The 15,000-nt window shown below is 59.8% G+C and overlaps 1 non-coding gene across 1 annotated transcript; it reads right to left on the bottom strand.

Moving 5' to 3' along the window:
• Positions 1 to 2,505: 2,505 nt before the first annotated feature.
• On the bottom strand, positions 2,506 to 2,624 carry LOC131869346 (5S ribosomal RNA). The gene has a single exon (XR_009367732.1). It is a non-coding gene; the product is annotated as a 5S ribosomal RNA (ribosomal RNA).
• Between the last annotated feature and the right edge of the window lie 12,376 nt (positions 2,625 to 15,000).

Raw genomic sequence — 15,000 nt, 5'->3', positions numbered from 1 at the left:
GCCCCCTCTTTTTTTGTCAGAGCGTTTGGTGGGGTTTCTCGCATTGGCTCTTCCCAGGCCCGGTTGTTGGGTGCGCTCCCACCCTGGCGCGCGCGAAGTTGGAAGTTGGGTTAATTGCCCGGGCGCGCACCTTCGCCAGGGTGGGCACCTTGGTGCGCACACCTTGGCTGGGCTGCGCACCAGGGCGGGCTCAAGATGGCACCAGCATTCCCTTTTTCTCACTATCTTTCAAAACGGAAATTTTAAAATCTCGTTTTTTTTTTGCCTTTTATGGAAATTAGTGAAGGCATCGCATCAAAGGTGCGCACCTCGCTGCCCACCTTGGTGTGCTCCGAGGTGCCCACCACGGTGCGCAACGCCGGTGCGAACCCGGGAGCGCCCCGATGTGTGCTCCAAGGTGCGGCGTGCACGAAGTCGGACCCCGGTTTGCCCCGGGTGCGCACCTCGCGTGCACCTTGGTGCGCACACCTTGGCTGGGTTGCGCGGCCTGGTGGGCACCATGGTGCGCACCAAGGAGCGCTCCGAAGTGTGCTCCAAGGTGCGGCGTGCACGAAGTCGGAGCCCGGTTTGCCCCGGGTACGCACCTCGCGTGCACCTTCGCCGGGGTGGGCACCTCGGCTGGGTTGCGCGCCCTGGTGCGCACCAAGGAGCGCTCCGAAGTGTGCTCCAAGGTGCGGCGTGCACGAAGTCGGAGCCCGGTTTGCCCCGGGTGCGCACCTTCGCCGCGGTGCGCACCATGGCGTGCACGAAGTCGGAGCCCGGTTTGCCCCGGGTGCGCACCTCGCGTGCACCTTCGGCGGGGTTGCGCGCCCTGGTGGGCACCATGGTGCGCACCAAGGAGCGCTCCGAAGTGTGCTCCAAGGTGCGGCGTGCACGAAGTCGGAGCCCGGTTTGCCCCGGGTGCGCACCTCGCGTGCACCTTCGGCGGGGTTGCGCGCCCTGGTGGGCACCATGGTGCGCACCAAGGAGCGCTCCGAAGTGTGCTCCAAGGTGCGGCGTGCACGAAGTCGGAGCCCGGTTTGCCCCGGGTGCGCACCTCGCGTGCACCTTCGCCGCGGTGGGCACCATGGCGTGCACGAAGTCGGAGCCCGGTTTGCCCCGGGTGCGCACCTCGCGTGCACCTTCGCCGGGGTGGGCACCTCGGCTGGGTTGCGCGCCCTGGTGCGCACCAAGGAGCGCTCCGAAGTGTGCTCCAAGGTGCGGCGTGCACGAAGTCGGAGCCCGGTTTGCCCCGGGTGCGCACCTCGCGTGCACCTTCGCCAGGGTGGGCACCTCGGTGCGCACACCTTCTCAATGTTTTCTTGCCTTTTCTGGAAATTGGTGAAGGCAGCGCATCAAAGGTGCGCACCTCGGTGTGCTCCGAGGTGCGAACCCGAGAGCGCTCCGAGGTGCCCACGAAGTCGAAAGTCGGGTTAATTGCATTGTTTTCCCCGGGTGCGCTCCGAGGTGCGCAACATCGGCGCGCACCAAGGAGGGCTCCGAAGTGTGCTCCAAGGTGCGCACGATGGCGTGCACCTCTGGTGCGCACGATTCGGAGCTCGGTTTGACCGGGGTGCGCACACCTTGGCTGGGTTGCGCACCTTTTGTGCGCTCCAAGGTGCGCACGAAGTCGGAGCTCGGTTTGCCCCGGGTGCGCACCTTCGCCAGGGTGCGCACCTTGATGCGCACGCCTTGGCTGGGCTGCGCACCTTGGTGGGCGCCATGGTGCGCACCTTTCGTGCGCTCCAAGGTGCGCACGAAGTCGGAGCTCGGTTTGCCCCGGGTGCGCACCTTGGTGGGCGCCATGGTGCACTCCGAGGTGCCCAAGATTGGTGCGCACCAAGGAGCGCTCCGAAGTGCGCTCCAAGGTGCGCGCGAAGTCGAAAGTTGGGTTAATTGTCCGGTTTGCCTCGGGTGCGCACCTTGCGTGCACCTTCGCCAGGGTGGGCGCCTTGGTGCGCACACCTTGGCTGGGCTGCGCACACCTTGGCACCCGCGTTTCCTTCATTTTAAATTTTTTTTTTTTACAATCTCTCAAGTGGGAAATTCTATAATCTCAACTTTTTTTGCCTTTTCAGGAAACTTTTGAATGGAGCGCATCATTGGTGCGCTCCGAAGTGTGCTCCAAAGCTCTCTCCAGCTGCGTGCACCTGCCCCGGCCGCGCACCCGGCCCCGCCCAGCTTCGCTCACCTGTCCCGGGCGTCTGGTGCGGAACCTTAGAGTAAGAAACATCACCGTGCACCTTGGCCAACGTGCGCGACTCGACCGAGCGCGCACTGGCCGAGGTGCACACCGATTTCACCTGGGTGCGCGCGCAGCACCTCGGGCGCACCGGGGTGCGCGCACAACGCCCGGGTTGCACCGTGGCCTGTGTGCTCGGGGCGCCTCGGGTGCGCGCTCGGTGTCGCCCCCGCGCGCGCGGTAGTGCGGGCAGCGCACCCCGGCCCGGCCCGGCCCCGACGAGAACGCAAACGGGCAAAAGGTTTATTCAAATAGCATTGCGACGCCCGGCGAAAAACTAAAAAAGGGTGCAACACCGGGACTTCCCGGGAGGTCACCCATCCCAGTACTACTCCGGCCCAAGCGCGCTTAACTGCGGAGTTCTGATGGGATCCGGTGCACTAACGCTGGTATGATCGCACCCGTTATGAGCTTGTCGCAGTGTGTACTTAGCAAACCGCGACCCACGTGCGAATCCACCCCGGCCACCCACCCCCGTCGAGGTGCACACCCTCCCTCGCGAAGTGCGCCCCGTTCGCCAAGTGTGAGCCCTGCCCGGGTGCGCGCACCTTGCTAGGGCGTCGGGTGTGCACCCGGCCCGGCCTACGTGCGTGCACCTGGAGGGGGCGTCGTGTGCGTGCAGTGTCCCGTCTGCAACGCGGTGCCCACACACCACCTCGGGCGCAACGACCTGCGCTCACATGTGGGCCGAGTGCACCTTGGTGCATGTTCGGGGCGCCTCGGGTGCACGCTCGATCTTGCCCCGGTGCACCAAGGCGCTCGGTTTGCCCCGGGTGCGCACTTGGTGCAAGGTGGGCACCCAAAATAGGGATCAAGCACCAAAACACAAGTTTCGGGATGCAAAATGGGACCCAAGGACCACAAATGCGTTCCAAGACCCATGATGGGTCCACGAGAACAAAAATGTGTTCCGAGACTTAATAAACAAATATTGGGTTTTAGGAGAAGAAACATGCTCTGATGCCCAAAACGAGAATCGACCCCGAAAAGGCCACAGGCCAAAAGTGGGATGCGAGACAAAAAAAAATGGGACCCGAGGACCAAAATTGGGTTCCCAGGTCGAAGACAGGGCAACCGGACAAGAAACGACCTCTAAGGCTCGAAATGAGTCCCGACGACTAAAACTTGACAAGAAGCACCCATCAGGCACCCAACTCGACACCCATGGGATGCCGACCCACCCGGGCTTCCACCTAGCACACCTTGGCACCCACCCACCCTCGCACCCAACCTCGCACCCAACTTAGCACCTTTGAACCCACATTGGCACTCACCCTGACCCTGGCACCTTGGAACCCACATTGGCACTCACCTTGACCCTGGCACCCACCTTTGCACTCACCTTGGGACCCACCCTGGCTCCCACCTCGGCACCCACCCAGACACCCACCTTGGTTCCTTGGCACCCACCTTGGATCCTTGGCACCCACCCCGACACCCACCTTGGCACGCAACTTGGCTACTTGCCACCCACCTTGGCTCCTTGACGCCCACCCCGACAACCACCCCGTGACCTACCCTGGCTAGGGTTGGTGCACACCCACCCTGGTGCCCACCTTGGCACCCACCCTATGACCCACCTTGGCACGCACCTTAGTACCCACCCCGTTACCCACCCTAGGACCCACCCCGTGACCCACCTTGGCCAGGGTGGGTGCACCCACCCTGGTGCCCACCTTGGCACCCACCCATCCTAGCACCCAGCCTGTGACCGGGCTTGGAACCCAACCTTGCACCCGCACCCGTCTTGGCCAGTGTGGGTGCGCACCCATCCTGGCACCCACGTTGTGACACACCCTTTAACCCACGCACCCTAGCACCCACGTTGGCACCCACCTTGGAACCCAACCTAGCAACTTGGCACCCACCCCGTGACCCACCTTGGCATCCACCATAGCAGTCGCCGACTTGGCACCCACCTCGGCACCCACCTTGACACTTGTGGACCCACCTTGCCACTCACCCTAGCATCGACCCATCCTAGCACCCACCCTGGCACCTTTGCACCCTAGCACTCACCCATCCTAGCACCTAACCTGTGACCCACCTTGACACTCACCCTCGCACCCACCTTGGAACCCAACCTAGCACCCACCCACCCTGACACCAACCCTAGCACCTACCCACCCTTGCACCCACCCTGTGACCCATCTTGGCACCCACCCATCCTACCACTCAACCTATCACCCACCTTCTCACCCACCTTGGCATCCACCTTAGCACCCACCCACACTGGCACCTTGGCACCCACCTCGGGCAAGGTGGGTGCACACCCACCCTGGCACCCAATTTAGAACCCACCGAGCATGTTACCCACCTTGGCACCCACATTGCAGCCCACCCTAGTACCCACCCTATGACCCACATTGGCATCCACACCCTAGCACCCAGGCACCTCGACACCCGCCTTGACACCCACCCTAGCACTGAACCTGTGACCCACCTTGGAACTCACCCTAGAACCCACCCACCCTGTGAACCACCTTGGCATCCACCTTAGCACCCACCCACCTTGGCACCCACTCTAGCACTCACCCATCCTAACACCCAACTTGTTACCCACCTTGGCACCCGCCCTCGCGTCCACCTTGAAACCCACCCTAGCACCCACCCACGCAGGAGCCCACCTTGGCACCCAACCTAACACCCACGCATCCTGGCACCCAACTTGTGACCCACCTTGGAACCCACCCTAGTACCCACCTTTGAACCCACTATATCACCAACCCACCTTGGCACCCACCCTATGACCCTCTTTGGAATCCACCCTAGCACGCACCCACCCTGGCACCCACCATGGAGCGCACCCTAGCACCCACCCACCTCGGCACGCACCTCAACACCCACCTTGGTGTGCGCACTGCGCCAACCTCTCAAAGACCCTATGTGGTGCGCTCCAAAGTGTACACCTTTGGTGCGCTCCAAGGTGCGCACCTTTGGTGCACACCGAGGTGCACACCAAAGTGTGCACCGAGGTGAGCACCAAAGTGCACTCCAGGGTGCACACCAAGGCGTGCACCTTTGGTGCGGTCAATGCAAACGAATTCGGAAGTTGGGGTCGATGTCCTAATCGCTGCTGCAGACTACACGTATGAGAATCGGACAAATAGCTTTATATAGGGGAGGTGTTGCGTTTGATGGGTCGACTCCCCTGGTTGTGTGCACTGCACCAACTTCAAAGACCCTGTCTTGTTTAAGAAGTCAAAAGTTGGGGTGGATGTCCTAATCATTGCTGCAGTCTACGCATGTATGAGAATCAGACAAATAGCTTATATAGGGGAGGTGTTGCATTCGGTGGGTTGACTCCCCTGGTTGTGCGCACTGCGCCAACCTCAAAGACCCCGCATAGCAGAAGAAGTCGGAAGTCGGATTTTGGTGAGCACCAAGGCGTGCACCTTTGGTGCGGTCAACGCAGACGAATTCAGAAGTTGGGGTGGATGTCCTAATCGTTGTTGCAGGCTACACATGTATGAGAATCAGACAAATAGCTTATATAGGGGAGGTGTTGGGTTTGATGGGTCAACTCCCTTGGTTGTGCGCATTACGCCAACCTCAAAGACCTTGTTTTCGTTAAGAAGTCAAAAGTTGGGGTCAATGTCCTAATGGCTCCTGCAGGCTACACATGTATGAGAATCGGACAAATAGCTTATATAGGGGAGGTGTTGGGTTTGATGGGTCGACTCCCCTGGTTGTGCGCATTACGTCAACCTCAAAGACCTTGTTTTCGTTAAGAAGTCAAAAGTTGGGGTCGATGTCCTAATTGCTCCTGTAGACTACACATGTATGAGAATCAGACAAATAGCTTATATAGGGGAGGTGTTGGGTTTGATGGGTTGACTCCCCTAGTTGTTCGCATTACACCAACCTCAAAGACCTTGTTTTCGTTTAGAAGCCGAAAGTTGGGGTCGATGTCCTAATTGCTCCTGCAGGCTACGCATGTATGAGAATCAGACAAATAGCTTATATAGGGGAGGTGTTGGGTTTGATGGGTCGACTCCCCTGGTTGTGCGCATTGCGCCAACCTCAAAGACCCTGCATTGCGGATGAAGTCGAAAGTCAGAGTTTGGTGTGCTACAAGGTGTGGTCGAAGGTGCTCACCTAGGTGTGCACCTTTGGAGCACAGGAAAAGTGCCCTCCAAAAGTGCGCACCTTTGGAGTGCACAAAAGTGCCCTCCAAAAGTGCGCACCTTTGGAGCGCAGAAAAGTGCCCTCCAAAAGTGCGCACCTTTGGAGCGCAGAAAAGTGCCCTCCAAAAAGTGCCCTCCAAAAGTGCGCACCTTTGGAGCGCAGAAAAGTGCCCTCCAAAAAGTGCCCTCCAAAAGTGCGCACCTTTGGAGCGCAGAAAAGTGCCCTCCAAAAAGTGCCCTCCAAAAGTGCGCACCTTTGGAGCGCAGAAAAGTGCCCTCCAAAAAGTGCCCTCCAAAAGTGCGCACCTTTGGAGCGCAGAAAAGTGCCCTCCAAAAAGTGCCCTCCAAAAGTGCGCACCTTTGGAGCGCAGAAAAGTGCCCTCCAAAAAGTGCCCTCCAAAAGTGCGCACCTTTGGAGCGCAGAAAAGTGCCCTCCAAAAAGTGCCCTCCAAAAGTGCGCACCTTTGGAGCGCAGAAAAGTGCCCTCCAAAAAGTGCCCTCCAAAAGTGCGCACCTTTGGAGCGCAGAAAAGTGCCCTCCAAAAAGTGCCCTCCAAAAGTGCGCACCTTTGGAGCGCAGAAAAGTGCCCTCCAAAAAGTGCCCTCCAAAAGTGCGCACCTTTGGAGCGCAGAAAAGTGCCCTCCAAAAGTGCGCACTTTTGGTGCGCACCAAGGCGCTGGTTCGGTCGTTGCAGGCGAGTTCGGAAGTTGGGGTCGATGTCCTGAGCGGAGGTGCAAACTACACAGGTGTCGGAATCGGACAAATAGCTTATATAGGGGAGGTGTATGCTTCGATGGGTCGACTCCCCAGGTTGAGCGCACCGCGCCAACCTCAAAGACCCTACGGTATGGATGAAGTCGGAAGTTGGGTCCGATGACCGATTCGATTAGTAGGTATGCTCATGAGGTCGGAATTTGGGTCCGATGACCTGCCATGTGCAGGAAGGCGAATGTTGACACTGTGCGTTGCAAGGTGCACACCAAGGCGCTGGTGCGGTCTTTTTAGTCGAGTTCGGAAGTTGGGGTCGATGTCCTGATCGGAGGTGCAAGCTACACAGGTGTGGGAATCGGACAAATAGCTTATATAGGGGAGGTGTATGCTTCGTTGGGTCGACTCCCCGGGTTGAGCGCACCGCGCCAACCTCAAAGACCCTACGGTATGGATGAAGTCGGAAGTTGGGTCCGATGACCGATTCGATATGTAGGCATACTCGCGAGGTCGGAATTTGGGTCCGATGACCTGCCACGTGCAGGAAGGCGAATGTTGGCACTGTGCGTTGCAAGGTGCGCACCAAGGCGCTGGTTCGGTCGTTGGAGGCGAGTTCGGAAGTTGGGGTCGATGTCTTGATCGGAGGTGCAAACTACACAGGTGTGGGAATCGGACAAATAGCTTATATAGGGGAGGTGTATGCTTCGTTGGGTCGACTCCCCGGGTTGAGCGCACCGCGCCAACCTCAAAGACCCTACGGTATGGATGAAGTCGGAAGTTGGGTCCGATGACCGATTCGATATGTAGGCATACTCGCGAGGTCGGAATTTGGGTCCGATGACCTGCCATGTGCAGGAAGGCGAATGTTGGGACTGTGCGTCGCAAGGTGCGCACCAAGGCGCTGGTGCCGTCGTTGCAGTCGAGTTCGGAAGTTGGGGTCGATGTCCTGGTCAGAGGTGCAAACTACACAGGTGTGGGAATCGGACAAATAGCTTATATAGGGGAGGTGTATGCTTCGATGGGTCGACTCCCTGGGTTGAGCGCACCGCGCCAACCTCAAAGACCCTACAGTATGGATGAAGTCGGAAGTTGGGTCCGATGACCGATTCGATACGTAGGCATATTGGCGAGGTCTGAATTTGTGTCCGATGACCTGCCATGCGCAGGAAGGCGGAATTTGGGTCCGATGACCGAGTTGATGGCGTGCCATGCGCAGAAAGGCGGAATTTGGGTCCGATGACCTAGTTGATGTTGATGGCCCGCCATGCACAGGAAGGCGGAATTTGGGTCCGATGACCGATTTGAAGGCGTGCCATACGCAAAAAGGCGGAGTTTGGGTCCGATGACCGAGTTGATATTGATGGCCCGCCATGCGCAGGAAGGCGGAATTTGGGTCCGATGACCTGACATACGCATGGAGTCCGACTCGGGGGCCGATGTTCGATTCGATGACTTGCATTGTGGGTAAAGTCGGAAGTTGTGGTCTTTGACCCGATTCGATGACCAGACTTCGGCTGCTTGAGAATCGGACAAATAACTTATATAGGGGAGGTAGTGTTCTCGAGCATCCTCCCCCCGTGCCCGTTTATGTCGATTGATGCTGGTGCTCGACTGGTTGGAGCGCTCGGATGCAAAAATCTTGCACCAGGATTTATCGATTGTGATGGACACGGCAAGTCTCCTGATTGCTATGCAGGAGCTCATCGTGAATCTCTATGCGGCCTTGGTATGGACTCGACCTGCGGAATGGTTCGGCAATGGTAGTCGCTCCAACACGTCCTTGCAATGGCCACAGAGGTGATTCGACTAGAGCTCCAGTCTAGCTTTTGGGTTGCTTGGCGGACTGGTATAGCCGCGATCGAGTTCCGGCCATGAACGTTTTAGATAGCTCTTGGGCTTTCTGGGACGGAAGTCGGAAGTTTGGGCTGTTGTCCGATTTGATGACCATTCTTCGGATGTGTGAGAATCGGACAAATAACTTATATAGGGGACTGTGTTGTCTCACGCAGCCCCCTCCGTGCCCCTCTATCTCGACCGATGTTGGTGCTTGAAAGGGTTGGGATCGCTCGGATTTATAAACGTGCACCACCATTTGTCGAGTGTGAGGGACGCGGCAGGTCTCCTAAATGCTATGCGGGCGCTCTCTGAGAATCTCTATCCGGCCTCGACACAGACTAGTCTTGCTGAATGGTTTGGCACTGGTAGTCGATCCAACACGTCGTTGTTGTGGCCGCCTAGGCGATTCGATTCGAGCCCCCGTCTAGCTTTTGGGTTGCTTGGCGGATTTTGCCCTATCCGCAAGTGAGCTCGGTCCCTAAACGTTCGAGAAACCCGATTGCTATGCGCCGACTCTCTTTCTTGCGAGCCTCCATCTAGCTTTTGGGTCTCTACGGAACGGAAGTCGGAATCTGGGACCGTTGTTTGATTCGACGAGGCAGACTACGGTTGTGCGAGAATCGGACAAATAACTTATATAGGGGAGGTGTTGACTGGAGCATTCTCCCCCGTGCCCCTCTAACTCGACCAATGCTGGCGCTCGAACGGTGGTAGCGCTCGGATTTTCATTGAGCGCCAGCATTGGTCGATTTAGAGGGGCATGCGAGATTCCCGAATGCTATGCGAGGGCTCTAACGGAAATGTCTATTGGTTTCGGTATGGATGCAATTGCGAGTGGTTCGGCAAAGGTAGTCGTTCCGATGCGTCCATGTCGTGGCCAAATCGATAATTCGATTTGAGCCCTCGTATAGCATTTGGGTCTCTCGATGTGATTCCGCATTCCAGTCCCTTTGGGCACTGCTTGAGCCGCATCCCAGGGGGTTCCCTTCCCAATAATCTGCCTCGCAACCCGATTGCTATGCGGTGAGGCTCCTCGGCCGCCTCGGAACTATCTGTGTATCAGACGCATCGCGGGATAAGGGGTTGGCAACGGTAGTCGCCCCAAGCGCGTCCGATGCTTGGACCATTCCGAGGCGGCCCTGAAGCCTCTTCCGTCTAGCCGTTGGGTCCTTCTCGCCGCATCCCTCGCCTCGCACCCCGATTGCTATGCGGTGAGGCTCCTCGGCCGCCTCGGAACTATCTGTGTATCGGACGCGTCGCGGGATAAGGGGTTGTCACTGGTAGTCGCCCCAAGCGCGTCCGATGCTTGGACCATTTCGAGGCGGCCCTGAAGCCTCTTCCGTCTAGCCGTTGGGTCCTTCTCGCCGCATCCCTCGCCTCGCACCCCGATTGCTATGCGGTGAGGCTCCTCGGCCGCCTCGGAACTATCTGTGTATCGGACGCGTCGCGGGATAAGGGGTTGTCATTGGTAGTCGCCCCAAGCGCGTCCGATGCTTGGACCATTCCGAGGCGGCCCTGAAGCCTCTTCCGTCTAGCCGTTGGGTCCTTCTCGCCGCATCCCTCGCCTCGCACCCCGATTGCTATGCGTTGAGGCTCCTCGGCCGCCTCGGAACTATCTGTGTATCGGACGCGTCGCGGGATAAGGGGTTGTCACTGGTAGTCGCCCCAAGCGCGTCCGATGCTTGGACCATTCCGAGGCGGCCTTGAAGCCTCTTCCGTCTAGCCGTTGGGTCCTTCTCGCCGCATCCCTCGCCTCGCACCCCGATTGCTATGCGGTGAGGCTCCTCGGCCGCCTCGGAACTATCTGTGTATCGGACGCGTCGCGGGATAAGGGGTTGTCACTGGTAGTCGCCCCAAGCGCGTTCGATGCTTGGACCATTCCGAGGCGGCCCTGAAGCCTCTTCCGTCTAGCCGTTGGGTCCTTCTCGCCGCATCCCTCGCCTCGCACCCCGATTGCTATGCGGTGAGGCTCCTCGGCCGCCTTGGAACTATCTGTGTATCGGACGCGTCGCGGGATAAGGGGTTGTCACTGGTAGTCGCCCCAAGCGCGTCCGATGCTTGGACCATTCCGAGGCGGACCCGAAGCCTCTTCCGTCTAGCCGTTGGGTCCTTCTCGCCGCATCCTTCGCCTCGCACCCCGATTGCTATGCGGTGAGGCTCCTCGGCCGCCTCGGAACTATCTGTGTATCGGACGCGTCGCGGGATAAGGGGTTGTCACTGGTAGTCGCCCCAAGCGCGTCCGATGCTTGGACCATTCCGAGGCGGACCCGAAGCCTCTTCCGTCTAGCCGTTGGGTCCTTCTCGCCGCATCCCTCGCCTCGCACCCCGATTGCTATGCGGTGAGGCTCCTCGGCCGCCTTGGAACTATCTGTGTATCGGACGCGTCGCGGGATAAGGGGTTGTCACTGGTAGTCGCCCCAAGCGCGTCCGATGCTTGGACCATTCCGAGGCGGACCCGAAGCCTCTTCCGTCTAGCCGTTGGGTCCTTCTCGCCGCATCCCTCGCCTCGCACCCCGATTGCTATGCGTTGAGGCTCCTCGGCCGCCTCGGAACTATCTGTGTATCGGACGCGTCGCGGGATAAGGGGTTGTCACTGGTAGTCGCCCCAAGCGCGTCCGATGCTTGGACCATTCCGAGGCGGCCCTGAAGCCTCTTCCGTCTAGCCGTTGGGTCCTTCTCGCCGCATCCCTCGCCTCGCACCCCGATTGCTATGCGGTGAGGCTCCTCGGCCGCCTCGGAACTATCTGTGTATCGGACGCGTCGCGGGATAAGGGGTTGTCACTGGTAGTCGCCCCAAGCGCGTTCGATGCTTGGACCATTCCGAGGCGGCCCTGAAGCCTCTTCCGTCTAGCCGTTGGGTCCTTCTCGCCGCATCCCTCGCCTCGCACCCCGATTGCTATGCGGTGAGGCTCCTCGGCCGCCTTGGAACTATCTGTGTATCGGACGCGTCGCGGGATAAGGGGTTGTCACTGGTAGTCGCCCCAAGCGCGTCCGATGCTTGGACCATTCCGAGGCGGACCCGAAGCCTCTTCCGTCTAGCCGTTGGGTCCTTCTCGCCGCATCCTTCGCCTCGCACCCCGATTGCTATGCGGTGAGGCTCCTCGGCCGCCTCGGAACTATCTGTGTATCGGACGCGTCGCGGGATAAGGGGTTGTCACTGGTAGTCGCCCCAAGCGCGTCCGATGCTTGGACCATTCCGAGGCAGACCCGAAGCCTCTTCCGTCTAGCCGTTGGGTCCTTCTCGCCGCATCCCTCGCCTCGCACCCCGATTGCTATGCGGTGAGGCTCCTCGGCCGCCTTGGAACTATCTGTGTATCGGACGCGTCGCGGGATAAGGGGTTGTCACTGGTAGTCGCCCCAAGCGCGTCCGATGCTTGGACCATTCCGAGGCGGACCCGAAGCCTCTTCCGTCTAGCCGTTGGGTCCTTCTCGCCGCATCCCTCGCCTCGCACCCCGATTGCTATGCGGTGAGGCTCCTCGGCCGCCTTGGAACTATCTGTGTATCGGACGCGTCGCGGGATAAGGGGTTGTCACTGGTAGTCGCCCCAAGCGCGTCCGATGCTTGGACCATTCCGAGGCGGCCCCGAAGCCTCTTCCGTGTAGCCGTTGGGTCCTTCTCGCCGCATCCCTCGCCTCGCACCCCGATTGCTATGCGGTGAGGCTCCTCGGCCGCCTTGGAACTATCTGTGTATCGGACGCGTCGCGGGATAAGGGGTTGTCACTGGTAGTCGCCCCAAGCGCGTCCGATGCTTGGACCATTCCGAGGCGGACCTGAAGCCTCTTCCCTCTAGCCGTTGGGGCTTTCTCGCCGCATCCCTCGCCTCGCACCCTGATTGCTATGCTGTGAGGCTCCTCGGCCGCCTTGGAACTATCTGTGTATCGGACGCATCGCGGGATAAGGGGTTGGCAGTGGTAGTCGCCCCAAGCGCATCCGATGCTTGGACCATTCCGAGGCGGCCCTGCAGCCTCTTCCGTCTAGCCGTTGGGGCCATCTCGCCGCATCCCCCACCTCGCACCACGATTGCTATGCGGTGAGGCTCCTTGGCCGCCTCGGAACTATCTGTGTATCGGACGCATCGCGGGATAAGGGGTTGTCACTGGTAGTCGCCCCAAGCGCGTCCGATGCTTGGACTATTCCGAGGCGGCCCTGCAGCCTCTTCCGTCTAGCCGTTGGGGCCATCTCGCTGCATCCCCCACCTCCTCGGCCGCCTCGGAACTATCTGTGTATCGGACGCATCGCGGGATAAGGGGTTGGCAGTGGTAGTCGCCCCAAGCGCGTCCGATGCTTGGACTATTCCGAGGCAGCCCTGCAGCCTCTTCCGTCTAGCCTTTGGGGCCATCTCGCCGCATCCCTCGCCTCGCACCCCGATTGCTATGCGGTGAGGCTCCTCGGCCGCCTGGGAACTATCTTCGTATCGGACGCATCGCGGGATAAGGGGTTGTCACTGGTAGTCGCCCCAAGCGCGTCCGATGCTTGGACTATTCCGAGGCGGCCCTGTGGCCTCTTCCGTCTAGCCGTTGGGGCCATCTCGCCGCATCCCCCACCTCGCACCCCGATTGCTATGCGGTGAGGCTCTTCGGCCGCCTTGGAACTATCTTCGTATCGGACGCATCGCGGGATAAGGGGTTGTCACTGGTAGTGGCCCCAAGCGCGTCCGATGCTTGGACTATTCCGAGGCGGCCCTGCAGCCTCTTCCGTCTAGCCGTTGGGGCCATCTCGCCGCATCCCCCACCTCGCACCCCGATTGCTATGCGGTGAGGCTCCTCGGCCGCCTTGGAACTATCTTCGTATCGGACGCATCGCGGGATAAGGGGTTGTCACTGGTAGTCGCCCCAAGCGCGTCCGATGCTTGGACTATTCCGACGCGGCCCTGTGGCCTCTTCCGTCTAGCCGTTGGGGCCATCTCGCCGCATCCCCCACCTCGCACCCCGATTGCTATGCGGTGAGGCTCCTCGGCCGCCTTGGAACCATCTTCGTATCGGACGCATCGCGGGATAGGGGGCTGTCACTGGTAGTCGCCCCAAGCGTGTCCGATGCTTGGACCATTCCTAGGCGGCCCTGAAGCCTCTTCCGTCTAGCCGTTGGGGCCTTCCCGCCCCATCCCTCGCCTCGCACCCCCGATTGCTATGCGGTGAGGCTCCTCGGCCGCCTTGGAACCATCTGTGTATTGGACGCATCGCGGGATAAGGGGTTGGCACTGGCAGTCGCCCCAAGCGCGTCCGATGCTTGGACCATTCCGAGGTGGCCCTGAAGCCTCTTCCGTCTAGCCGTTGGGGCCTTCCCGCCCCATCCCTCGCCTCGCACCCCGATTGATATGCGGTGAGGCTCCTCGGCCGCCTTGGAACTATCTGTGTATCGGACGCATCGCGGGATAAGGGGTTGGCACTGGTAGTCGTCCCAATCGCATCCGATGCTTGGACCATTCCGAGGCGGCCCTGCAGCCTCTTCCGTTTAGCCGTCGGGGCCTTCCCGCCGCATCCCTCGCCTCGCATCCCGATTCCTATGCGGTGAGTCTTCTCGGCCGCCGCGGAACTATACCTGTTATTGCTACTGCATCCTTCGGCTGGTAACCTCCTCTGCCGCCTTGGAACGTTCTCTTTGTCGGACGCGTCGCGGGATAAGGGGTTGGCACTGGTAGTCGCCCCAAGCGCGCCCGATGCATAGACCGCTCCGAGTCGACCTTGCTTTCAGCCTCTCACATGCATAGACCTCTCTGAGTCGACCCTGCAGCCTCTCACGTTTAGCCTTTGGAATCTCGCCTCACAACATGATTGCTATCCTTGATGCATCCCTTGCCTCGAGCCCTGATTGCTTTCTTGGCTGCATCCCTCCTCTCCTCACAGCCCGGTTGTCATCACTGCTTCATCCGTCGCTTCATGCATTCTGGCTGCTGGGCCCTTCCCACCGCACACCTCGATTGCTATCTCTTCTGCATCACACACCCCGATTGCTATCTCTGCTACATCCCTCGGCTCTCACTTCTGCATCCTTCGCCTCACACCTCGATTGCTATCAATGCTGCATCCGTAACCTCACACCCCGATTGCTATGCGGGGAGGCTCCTTGGCCGCCTTGGAAATTTCTGTGTGTCGGACGCACCGCGGGAT

Source organism: Cryptomeria japonica, unplaced genomic scaffold, assembly GCF_030272615.1.
Source record: "Cryptomeria japonica unplaced genomic scaffold, Sugi_1.0 HiC_scaffold_243, whole genome shotgun sequence".
In the NCBI taxonomy this organism is placed as follows: domain Eukaryota; kingdom Viridiplantae; phylum Streptophyta; class Pinopsida; order Cupressales; family Cupressaceae; genus Cryptomeria; species Cryptomeria japonica.
This window is presented reverse-complemented; position numbering and strand designations above follow the sequence as displayed.